Genomic DNA, 12,616 nt, shown 5'->3' with positions numbered 1-12,616 from the left:
GTTCAATGAGCATTACTAAAAAAATGAATCAGGAGTAATTCCTTTGGGATAGTTCCACTGATTACCATAATGAAATATAAGGATGGGGCTTACCACTTGTCCTTTGAGCAGAACTTAGCTTCCTAAACACTCTTCACATCCTCCTTGGCTATAACTATGTGAACCTAATTTTGCCTTCAAATCTCTCCTTGTTTTTTGCCACTTTGGCTCCGTGTAACTTGTTATGGGTTCCAGCTTTAATTCTGTCTTCCTCATACACCTGATTCCCAGAGTTGCTTCTGTTGTTTCAGTCATCCAGTTAGAGTTGAGGACCTAAGATTAAGGTAGGTCTGTGGGAAGGTAATAACTGTTACAATCTGGGTCTGTAAGGTTGCTGATGAGCTGCACATTCTGGGTACGTGTGGTGACAGATGATTAACAAGATGTTCTCATACCATACTACAAACGAAATTCAAGGCTATGGTTTGGATAAGGATTGAGCATTTCACCAAGTCTTCATGTATTGAAATATAATTCTAATTGTGAATTACTAAAAGGGTGGAAACTTTAATTGGACTATGGTATTTAAGCATGGGACCCTTGAAAGTTGACCAGGATTACTTCAACTAATTAAAGTGGAGTTCCTGTGATTCAATCTTGTTGGCTTTAGAAGAGGAGGAGTGACCAAAAGAGGTTGACACCCATGGGCAGGTTTGTCGTTGCTTGGCATGTGATACCCTGTACTGCCTCAGGATGCTGCCAGCAGAAGACCATCACTGGATGTGACTCCTCAACATTGCACCTCCAGAACCATGATCAGACCCTTGCTAGAAGAACTATTGTTAGCAGAGTCCACTTCAGCTCTGTGGAATTGTGATATTGGCAACTGAAGATGGGGTAATATATTTAGATTGCTGAAAAAGAGCAGGAAAGCCACCTTCTTCCTGCAATGTCCTTCTACTCCCCAATGCTGAGAAAGGCTAATATAGTTCTATTGTAAAGCAATGCTTGAAGGAATCCAACTATCACTGCAGATCATCACTGAAGGGTGAATTAGGAACTGAGAGGAAACACTTTGATAACTGGAGCATCCCTGTATAGGATCATAGACTAGGTCTTCATTTAACATGCAGTAGGTGTTTCATTCTGAAAATGTGTCAGTTGATTTTTATGAATTAAATGCTATTTTAATCACATTAGTGAATACTTCTTCCTTAATTGAAATTAAAATTAAGAGGAAGAGATAGAAAGTGAGGGAAAGGATAGATTCTATTCAATAACCCCTTTCTTACCTCCCCAAACTCACTCCTTCATGTTCAATTAATAATAAATTAATATGATTAAAAAGAAGTTTAGATGTATTATCCTTTAAATGATTTCATTTATATAAGATATGTATGTAAAACACAATATATTGCATCATTTATTAACATGAGATTTACTATGTGGTGAGTATAAATTTTTAATAGAACAGAATTTAAGATTAAGAATATCAAAACTGAAAGCACATAACACTTGTTCAAAACCTAAGCATCTGTACGAGAACCATGGGAAGCATAAAAGCCCAGGGCTAGTAAGTTCTTCTTCTAAAGGAGTCAATGTACAATGATAATAAAGTTGGAGATTACATGAAGAAACACAGTTATTATTCAGACAATTCTGATATACACACAATAAGAAAGTAAATTTGTTCCACTTTGGCCCATTTGCCCATAAGCCTTGACTCTCATATCAGATGTAATTAATTCAAAATGCTTGCCCTCAACTCTGGACATCTTTGAAGGATTCCAGGACAGCAATCCCTGGGTGTTAGGTGACTGAACTTTGTGCTTGGTAGTCAGAATTTGTTTTTCTTTTTTCTATGAAAGGCTTCAAATAGGCAAACAATTTTAATTCTGTCAAGTAGGTACACTTGTGGAATTGGGGGTTAATTCTGGATCTCTCTTTCTATTCCTGAATCAGGAACTGTTCCCAAGAACAGTTGACTAATCAGTAGGATTAGTCAAGCTTGGTCTCCCAAGAATGATAATAAAAGATCAGGGCAGGTGCTCTCCAGAACTTACTAGATGTTGGTGGAGTGGGCTCAGCAATCACCAGCCCCTCCAGCAAGGCTCTGTCCTAACATCATTGTTTCATGGAGGAATGCTGGGTGCAGGGAGCCTTGTGAGTATGTCTTATGGACACTGGCATCTTACTGAGCAGTAGGCTTATAGGTAGACTGCTGAGCTGTGGTACCTCTTGCCAAAACACATGGTGGTTAGAAATGTGGTGAAGGAGTTCCTAATGTTTAAAGTGATCCCCAGAACTCACAACAATGGACTAAAACTATATTTTGTATGTGTATTTATGAAAGACACTACAAGAGCAATTTTAGTAACACTAAGACTATAGACTACAGCATAGTTTCTTCTGGACCAATTGAAGATACAGGAGAAAAACTAAGAGCCTCCAGCTTTTTATGTGAAGGAACTCAGAAGACAGGAGTTCCTGCAAAGGAGAAGACCTGGTCACCTTGAAGGATTGCTCGTGAGAATAAAGCCAGTCCAGACCTGCCCTTCCATTCTGAGTATGTTGCTGGTTACAAAAGGGATAAAGATGAAACTGAGCACAACTCCAAACAGGCAGACCATCCTCATTTATAAAAAGACTACAGACCTTCCATTAGAGCAAAATAAGAGCTGTTACCCCTCCATTTTGAGATGATTAAAAATCAAATTATACTTTTAAAAAAGAAAAAAAAAAAACTATCCCCACAATTCTCCTTATGTATCCAGCTTTGAAGGGGAGGGAATGATGTGCTCCAGACTAAGTCTATGCTCCACTTCTGCAGAGGAAACCTGGAATTGGAGGAAGACTACAAAGGCTGACACTAACACAGATGTCTGCCCCAGTTCTCTTGAGCCAGGAGCCTCATTACCCCGCAGTAAGGTAAAGAGATGGATTTTCAATCAGTTTGGAACATTTAATGGTCTAAACTATTACTATTTGAAAATGATCAAAAGTTTGAATAAAAAGCTTCGAGTTCTGCCTGAGGTGTGAGTAGGTGATGGGTATCAGACAGAGCATAGTTGAAGTTGGTGACAGGAGAAAAATAACATTTTGTATTTACTCTCCACTGATTTGAAGCTTCTTAATGAACTGGTTACAGCAGCCTGACTAGGAAGACAAATGAAACAGACAAAAGAAAAAGAGAAAAAAAATAACACACCTATACAATGCAAGTCTAATCCAGAGGCAGCCATAAGAGAGAGGGCAGATGGGGTGTGGATGTGAGGGAAGAACCAGAGGGGGCTGGGCATTGGATTTGCAAAAACAGTAGGATTAGACATAAACTTTTAGTCTGCCCCAAGTGATTGCTTACCTTTAAAGCTTCAATCAAGGCTTTGGATCAGGGCATAGCCCGTTTTGAGAATGTCCCTCAGAACAGAAGGAGCCCCATGAGTGCTCATTCCCAGTGCTCTCTGCTACCGACTGTCACCATCAAGTGAGGCACCTATGTCAGTATTAGTATTTGCAGCAGATACCAACCAAGCCAAATATCTTCAATTCAATACCAAGAAAACTCCTGAGGCATCAAAAGAGAAGAAACAGGTTAGAAAGTCTTTCTCCTCACTCCCAGGGACATCCCACATCAGCAGAATGGGAGCTGGGATGAAGAACAGGCAGTTTTGCAATGGTAAGACTAGAACTTCACTTTTGCTCCAGTGGATTGGAAGGCATTCCTTCTCACTGCTCTCCAACAGTTGTGCCAGCTCCCACATACAGCCATGCATTTGGTTCCTTCAGGCAGGTATCCCTTCTGGAGTTCAGTGATGCACCTGATAAAGATCCACTATCTGGACTCAATCCAAATTGCTCCAACTACTGCAGCACCATAGCCTGTATCTATTCCAATCTTTTTTTTTTTTTTTTTTTCGGAATTTTCCCTCCATTCGATTTAGGCATCATTCAGATTTGCCAAATAAACTTAAATCAAATATCCTGAAAAATCTAAATCCCTATTTAAAGAGTATAAAAACTATTCAGGTGTGAAAATCATAAAGCTATCAGAGAGAGCAATTAATGGAAGATTAATGGAAGTTTAATGGAAGTGAAGCTCCTAAAACTATTGAAGTTGCTTAAAACTAGTATTCACCATTTCCTTGGACTTACCACTACCATGTATTTGGAATCTTAGAAAACATACTGTATAAAAATAAAAGCAATATAGAAGAAAGCAGTGATATATTTCTAAATAATATTCTCATGTATTTGTAAGACATCCCAGTTTTACAGGTTCTATTGAAACATTCTATGTTGTCAACTCAAAAAGCAATTTCAAGAGCCCATTTCCTCTTAGCTTTAGGAACATAATGTCATCCTCATTTCTGACACTGGTTTATTGTGTGGGTCAGGTAGATTAGTGTAAATGAAAATAAATGCAAATCCCAAAGCAGTTTACGTATTTCAACAACTACTACCACATAAAGGTGAACTTGTTTTTAAGATTCTTTTGTTTAGTGCTTTAATTGGTTCATGCATGCTTCACATGTACTTTATGTAGTAAAGTCCAAAAGAATCAGAGAAAAATATTATATTGTTTTAAGACAGTTATTTAAATAAGTCCTTGGAAGTTCCACTTTAACCCAAGAAAACCTTTACAGAGCTGAGCAGGCTGCTATTGCTGAAATTCTCCCTGCTCTCTGTTCTTTAAAGGAACTAATATTAATTCAACCTTCAAGGATGAATGACCAAAATCTTTAGGATCTACTTCTTTGTTAGATGGGCATATAAACACAATAATGAGGATGAAAGGGACTACTGGACTTAAGACAAGGCAGAATTTGGGGTATTATTGAGATAAATGGCTGAACAAGATTCTGTTACACCAAGATTAAATCACAACATCCAGCACAATTATCTTTTCAATGTGGGGCATGAAATAAAATTATTCAACTATTATGAAAAAACAAAATGCCATAACAAATACACTTACATGGTGTTTTTCATCCAAATATTGGTCATATATTCCTCAGGATCAGTATACCCTGTAGTAAAGTGATCATTCAGAGCATCGATGTTGAAAGCTCAGATATTCAGCTAGGTGGGTATGAAAACCTTTCTTATCTACTTATAAAATCAATTCACCTCCTTCAAAGGACTAGTTCAGTTTCTCCCCTTCCTAGTGCAAATTGTCCTTCTGTCTTTCATTTCCTTCCCCCAGGTCTTTCTCCCTCTTCTTCTTTACCATGTGGCTCTTATTTTCTGGATCATTATTTTCAATTTTGACTCTTCTGTGTAATCTATGGCACTGATTTTTAATTTTGCAATTATGGTGTCATCATTTATCAAAATATCTATATCTTTCTCTTAATTTTATGTCCATGAGATAAAATCATGTTTTTCATATACCTCTACTTCATTTAACATTTGTATTTTGCTATTTAAATTTACATAATTTATCTTTTATGCATGTTTCTTAAAATATCTATGTTGATAAATATACCTAAAGTTCATTCATTTTTATGACTGAAAATTAAGCTGTCAAAAAATATCCTCCAATTTATTTATTGGTCATATTGTTAATTAGTATTTTGGTTACCCTAGTTTTTTAAATTTAACTTTATTATTATAGACTGTGATGCAATAACGGCACATGCACATATCTCTCTGATTATTGAATGGTCTAGATCCATTCTTCACTCATAGTTAGAATTAAATGTCAATTACTTGATTTTAAAAATAACATACATGTCTGTATGTGTTTGTGTGTGTGAGCTTCCCTTTCATACATATATGATCTTAGTAATATTGAGCCAAATATTATTTCTCATTATTCCAATTCAGATTCCAGTTCAACATTCACAATATTCCCATATTTTAAAATCTTCACAACTGGCATCTGTGTTGCAATAATTGGCATCTCATAATCACTCTACCAGAGGGCAGTTGTGAAAAGACACGTTAAGTGTCTACTAATACATGTAATAATAACTTACTTAGTTATTATTTCTGATTTCATGACAAAATATTCAAAATTATTCGAAGTCTTGGTTAATGTTATGGCTTGCATCTAGGAATCTACCCCCAGAAGTTCACATATGAGGCAATGCAACAATATTCATAAGTGAAAAGATTGGATTTTGAGAGCTGCAAACCTTATCAGTGGATTAATACATTTGATGGGCTAATAATTTAAATGGTCTACTGGGTAGCAATTATATGTAGGTGGAGTGTGGTGGAAGGAGGTAGGTCACTGGGGACATAGGATTGGACATTGTCTATGACCCCTACTTCTTTCCCTCTGTACTTCCAGGCTACTATCAGTTAAGCTTCTTTTCTTCGCTGTGCCCTTCCACCATGATGTTCTGCCTCACCTCAAGGACAGAGCAAAGGAGTCAGCTGACCATTAACTGAGAACCTTGAAACCTTTCCTCTTTTAAGCTATTCTTATCAGGCATGTTAGTCACAGTGATGAAAAGCTAACTAGCACAGTCTATACATTATTTATGAATATTCAAAGAAAGAATATGCATCCCATAGTTGTCAGAATATGTTCAATTGACACATTCTAGTAAGGTGACAGCATTAAAGTTTAGAGAATGGATGTCACTGACTTCAGTGAAAATTCTGGAGGTAACATTCAAGTGTTTTTTTTAAGCAAATAAGAATCAGTAACACTGGTGATACAGATGATGATTTTGCAAGGAAAAATGTGAACATTGATTCTATGAATGGAAATATGATTCAGAAGTTTTAGATGTTAGGTGGAAAAACATTTCAGTGATACCTTAACCCATTTATTTTACTTATACATTCACATCAGTGTATAAGAAGTTTTAGTGCATATGTGTAAGTGTGTGCACATATTTAAGTGAGCCCAAAAGAAATCCAATGAAATCAGATATATTATTTTAAGTGTTTGCATCTAGTATCAACATTGCTCTCCAAAATTTCTTGAGTTTTCAAAGGTCTTAATTCTAGGATGTGAATTTTCTGAACAATTTACAACCCACAGAAAATTTTTTTTTTGTTTGTTCTACAATACCCATTTGTGGGAGTAATTCAATTTAATAATATGTTATTTTTGTCAATAAACCTTTATGATTTCCCTTGAAGTTCTGAAAATATTTCATAAGATTGCTAAGAATAATCATATTAGTCTTAGATATACTATTTATTTTAAAAAATACATGTTATATGTATATAACATAAAATTAGAAACTATGATATATTCTCTAATTGCTGATATATATGAATGACATTGATTTTTACATATTGAGTCAGAAACAGGCGGGCAGCCTGATGAACTCTTATTAATTCTAATAGTGTATCTATTGATTATTTTATATTTTCTGCCTAAATGATCTTAATGATGATTTTCTTTCTACCTTTGTGATCCTTTAACTCTTTATTCCTCTGTATGATTGCAATGGCCAAGGCCTCCAAGATCTTAAATGGAAATAGTAAGACTGGACATTCTTTTGCTTTTGAACTTAAATCTAGTATTTTAAAAAATATTTTAACCTTTAAATGCAATATTGGTGTTATACTTTTGGTAGATCACCTTCATGAGGAAAATATTCATCAAAACATAATTATGTTTTAAGCCATGAAGGATAGTTGAATATTATTAAACACTTTGCTGCATTTAAGATGATCATATAGTATTTTTTCCTTCTTTGATCTACTAAATGTTGAATTTCATTAATAGATTTTCTAAACTTTAAAAAATCTTTATGTTCCTGGTACATAGTCAAATTGGCATGTGTGAGTATGTTTGAAGATACTGAAATGTTCAGTTTACTTCTGTGGAAAAGGATATACATTATAGTGGTTAAATAGATAAACTCTAGGGTCCTACTATTTGGTTCCAAAATTGATTCCACCACTTACTGGCTATTTAACCTTTAAAAAGTTATTTAAACTCTCTGTGCTTCAATTTCTTCTTGTATCAATTAGGAATGAAAAAACAGCTTACTTTCTATAATAATACCATAAAGTTGATATGATATAATATTTTATACCTTAGAATAGTGAATAACTGATTAATTCTCATATAATCATGTGAAAAGTTAAAGTAAATCCTGTTTTTTTTTGGAATTTTATTTACATGTGCTTTTTTATATTTCTTACCTATCTTTTCCTAATTTGAGGGAGAGAGCCCAGATTTCCAAATAATTTGAGAAAATGTCTTTATTTTAAGCAGCTGTATTGTTATAATTGGCCTATATGCTGCCCATATTTGCAGTGTATAATTTAATAAGTTTTAAAATATGTGTACACATGTAAAACCATCGTCACAATTAAGGTACATAACTCCTTCAAGTTTCCTTGTGCCCTTATGTAATTGCTGCCTCTCAACCCAGTGGGCACATCTGTTCCCCAAGCAAGAACTGATCTGTTTTCTGCTACTTTAGATTAATTTGAATATTCTGAAATCTTGCATACATGCAATTATATGGTAGGCATTCTTTTCATTTGGTGTCTTTCACTGAGCCCAATAATTTTGAGATTTACCCTGGCTGATGTCTATATCAATAGTACATTCTTTCCTATTATGGACTAGTCATTACTTTGTATGAGATTTAATACAATTTGTTTAATCTTTCAACATTAGGAAAATGTATGTGCTGTTCAGCATTCGATTATTACAAATAGTGTATATAAATATGGATGTACAGATTTTCTGTAGATGTAAGTTTTCACCCTTTCCTTTTAGGATATAGGTGTGGAATGTAATTGTCTTGTGGTAGATGAATACCTAATTTTTTTAGAAAATCACTCACTGTTTCTAAAAGTGGTGGATTTATTGTACACATTCAGGAGCAGTGTAAGAGAGTCTCAGTTCTACCTCTTGATCACTCTTTCATTCATGTAAAACCTTCTGGTATGTGTGTGATATTTTCTCATTGTGGTATTAAATTGCATTTTCCTACTTACAAGTGGCATTAAGCATTTTCTCTGGTATGTGTTTGCCATCTGTACATCTTTAGTGATGAATGTGTTCAAATGATTTGCCCATTTCCTGTCTGGTTGCTTACCTGATTGTTTACATTTACATTCTTATTATTCAGTTTTAACTGTTCTACATATATTTAAAATATAGTTCTTTATCAGAGATATGCTTTACAAGTATTTCCTTCCAAGAGAAAAATTGAGCTTTCTTTTTGTTTTCTTAACATCATTTATCAAAGAACCTATACTCTTAAATTTAATAAAATTCAACTTAACAATTTTAGTACACTTTTTTATATTGACTCTAAGAACTTCTTCCCTAATCTCAGACTATACAGGTTTTGTGTTTAGCTCTACGATTAATTTGAGAATTTTTGCATATGGTGTAGGACTGAAACAAAACTGTTATCTTTGTATGTAACATCCAGTTTGAATCACTTGTTTATGATTTCATACTTTCTCCACTGTATTACCATTATGCTTTTAAAAATAATTAGTTTTTAATATATTTATGGTCTAATTACATACTCTGTTTTGACCATTTAATCTATCTCTTCCCTAATGCCCCCTCCTTTGATTGTTATAGATTTAAAACTCTTAAATTCAGTTCATTTAGGCTTATGAATTTCATCATCTTGAAGTAATTTTGTCTATTCTAGGTCCTTTGAAGTTCTTTGAATTCAGTTTTGTTTGTCAATAACTACAAAAATCCTGCCAAGGATTTTGTTTGCATTGAATCCGTATATCAATTTGTGAAAAAATAATTTTGCAATAATACTAAATTTTGTGAAACATGCCCAAACCACATCTCTTTTTCTGTTTACATGTTTTTAAATTTTGATCGGCAAAATTAAAATGTAGGTTTATTGTGTAGGTTTTCCTCCTGTTTTGTCAGATTTAATCATGTTTTTCATATTTTTGATGATATACGGTAATTTTAATTTATGTTGTTCAATTTTTGTTTCAGGTATAAAAGCAAAATTGGTTTTTGAATGCTAATATCATTCATGACAATCCCATTAAACAAACATATTAGTTCCAGTAGCATTTTGTAGATTTCATCAGACTTTCTCAATATGTACTGTTATCTAAAAAGAAGTTTAGTTTTCATGTTCTAACTTGGATGCATTTTTTTTTTTCTAACCTGATTACACTGGTTAACACCTCCTGTAAAATGTGGATTCAGAGTCCTGAGAAGTGTTTTATTGATTATCCTAAAAGAAGAGCTTTCCGTTTTACCTCTACGTATGAGAATTTTCGTAGATGCCTTTGATCAGGTTGAAGAAGTTTCCTTCTACTCATAGTTCCCTGAGAGTTTTCAGCAGGATAGATATTGGATTTTGTAAAAGGTGTTTATTTAAATATTCATGTAAATTTTAATTTTTAGTTTATTAATTCAGTAAATTAAACAGTTGACTTTCAAATATTAAACCAAACATTAATTCTTATAATAAAATACAAATTTCCTCATAATGTATCATTTTCATACATTGGGAGATTTGTTATAATTACTTTAATCTTTATATATATGTTTCTAAGGGATATTTATATGTACCTTTCCTCTTTCTTTCTTTGAAGAATTTTCATCATTTTAATGACTGCTATCTTTATAAAAAGAGTTGAGAAATATTGTCATCCTCAATTTTGTGAAGGAGTTTATGTTAAATTGGTATTATTTTTCATTAAATAAATGATAAAATCCATCAATACAGTTGCTTGGGTATGAAGGGTTTTTGTGAGAAAGTGTTAAAATACAAATTTAAATTTTTCTAAAACTTTTTGTTCAGTAGTTGCTTTATCTTTGCTCTTCAAAGCCCTCTGTATCTTTAAGCAATTATTCAACTTCCTCTAAGTTTTATCCAACTTATACACATGAGGTTATTAAGAATAGCTCTGTATTATCCTTTCAATATATGTTGAATCTGTGGTGATGCATTTTCTCTCTCTCATCTCCTACGTTTGACTTAAAAAGTCACTCAACTATGCTGATAGTGTGTTGATAGTATCTCAAAGAAACTGTCAGATAACTTGTTTTTTTTCTATTTCATAGAAGTTCAGGTTATAGACTTGAGATAGTTTATCTTAAAATAGTTGTTTAATGTTCCAAATTTCCAGCCAAATTCGTAGATTTTGATATTTTAGTTTGATTTTCATTTAGATCAAAATACTTTATAATTTTCTTTCTTTGTTTTCATTATACCATGGGTAACTTGGAATCATGTTTTTTCATGTCCAAATGTTTGGGAAGTTTTCAGACATATTTGTTTTATTGATACTTACATAATTCCATTCTGACTAGAGAATATAACTTGTATGGTTTGAATTTGCTTTGAATTTATAGCAACCTGTCTTAACGGCAGTATATGGTCAAACTTGGTAAATGATTCATATGCAATTGGAAATAATATGTATTCATATGTTGTTGGATAGAATCTTCTATTAATGCCAATAAGATTTAGCTGTACACTGGGTACAATGATGGTGTTTGCCTGTAAGTCCTGTGACTCGGGAGGCTAAGACAGGAGGATTGTGAGTTCAACACCAGTCTCACCAAAAGCAAGGTGCTAAGCAACTCTGAGAGACTCTGTCTCTAAATAAAATTAAAATAGGATTGGGAATGTGGCTCAGTGGTTGAGTGCCTGCCCCTGAGTTCAATCCCCAGTACCCCACACCCCAAAATTAGCTGTTAGTGTTGCTGAAATTATGTACTTGTTGATTTTCTGCCTGTTTTTTTTCCTACCAATTATTACAAATAGGGTATTCAAATTTCACTATGATTGGTGGTTTTTGTTTATTTCTGTTTGATGTTCTAATAGTTCTTACTTCATTTATTTTAAAGCTTCTTATTAGGTTTGAAATGGTTTTCTCATTTTATTGACATTTATTCTTATTTTCTTTACATTTGGTGTGATTCTTTATTCTGAAGTATTATTTATCATTAAAATCATTGCTCCCACTCTTTTGATTAATATTAGTGTGAGATATTATTACCTTTTCAGTCCTCTAACTTTTAACCCTAACCCTAACTTCTTATTTTCAACCAATTTTAAATTGGTATATTTTAGAAAAACTTGCATTGAATTTTATTTCCATTTAATGTAAGTTTTCAATGAGTAATATCACATTTTGCGATACTGATGTAACATCTATATTGGATCTTTAAAACTTTTTTTTTTAGAACATTTTGAATTTCTAGAAAAATTGAAAAAGGTCAATTGCCAAATGCTCACTAATTCAGTTTTCCATATTATTGAAAACTTACATTAAACTGGTTCACTTTTTATAATTAATGAAGCAATATTTATACCTTATGTTAGATAAAATCCATACTGTATTCAGGTTTTCTTTGTTTACCTAGCATCCTTTCTGTTAAGGATCACCTATAAAGATACACATATTTAGTTGGCCTGTATTCTTAGAGTCTTCTTGGCTATACCAGTTTCTCAGATTTCCCTTGTTTCAAAGGCTAAACTATTTTGAGGAGTACTGGTCCAGTGTCTTGTACAATATCCTTCTATTTATATTTGGCTATTTTTCTCATGATTAGGCCAGGGTTATTAGTTTGGTAAGGAAAACTACAAAAGTAAAGTACCACTTTCAACCCATTGTGTAGGTGGCACAAACTATGGGCCTAATCAAGACCCCCTTGCTGGAATCATGATTGACAGATTTCTCCCATGTAATAATTATTCTTTTTCCC

Source organism: Sciurus carolinensis, chromosome 15 (genome assembly GCF_902686445.1).
Source record: "Sciurus carolinensis chromosome 15, mSciCar1.2, whole genome shotgun sequence".
Taxonomy (NCBI): Eukaryota; Metazoa; Chordata; class Mammalia; order Rodentia; family Sciuridae; genus Sciurus; species Sciurus carolinensis.
This window is presented reverse-complemented; position numbering follows the sequence as displayed.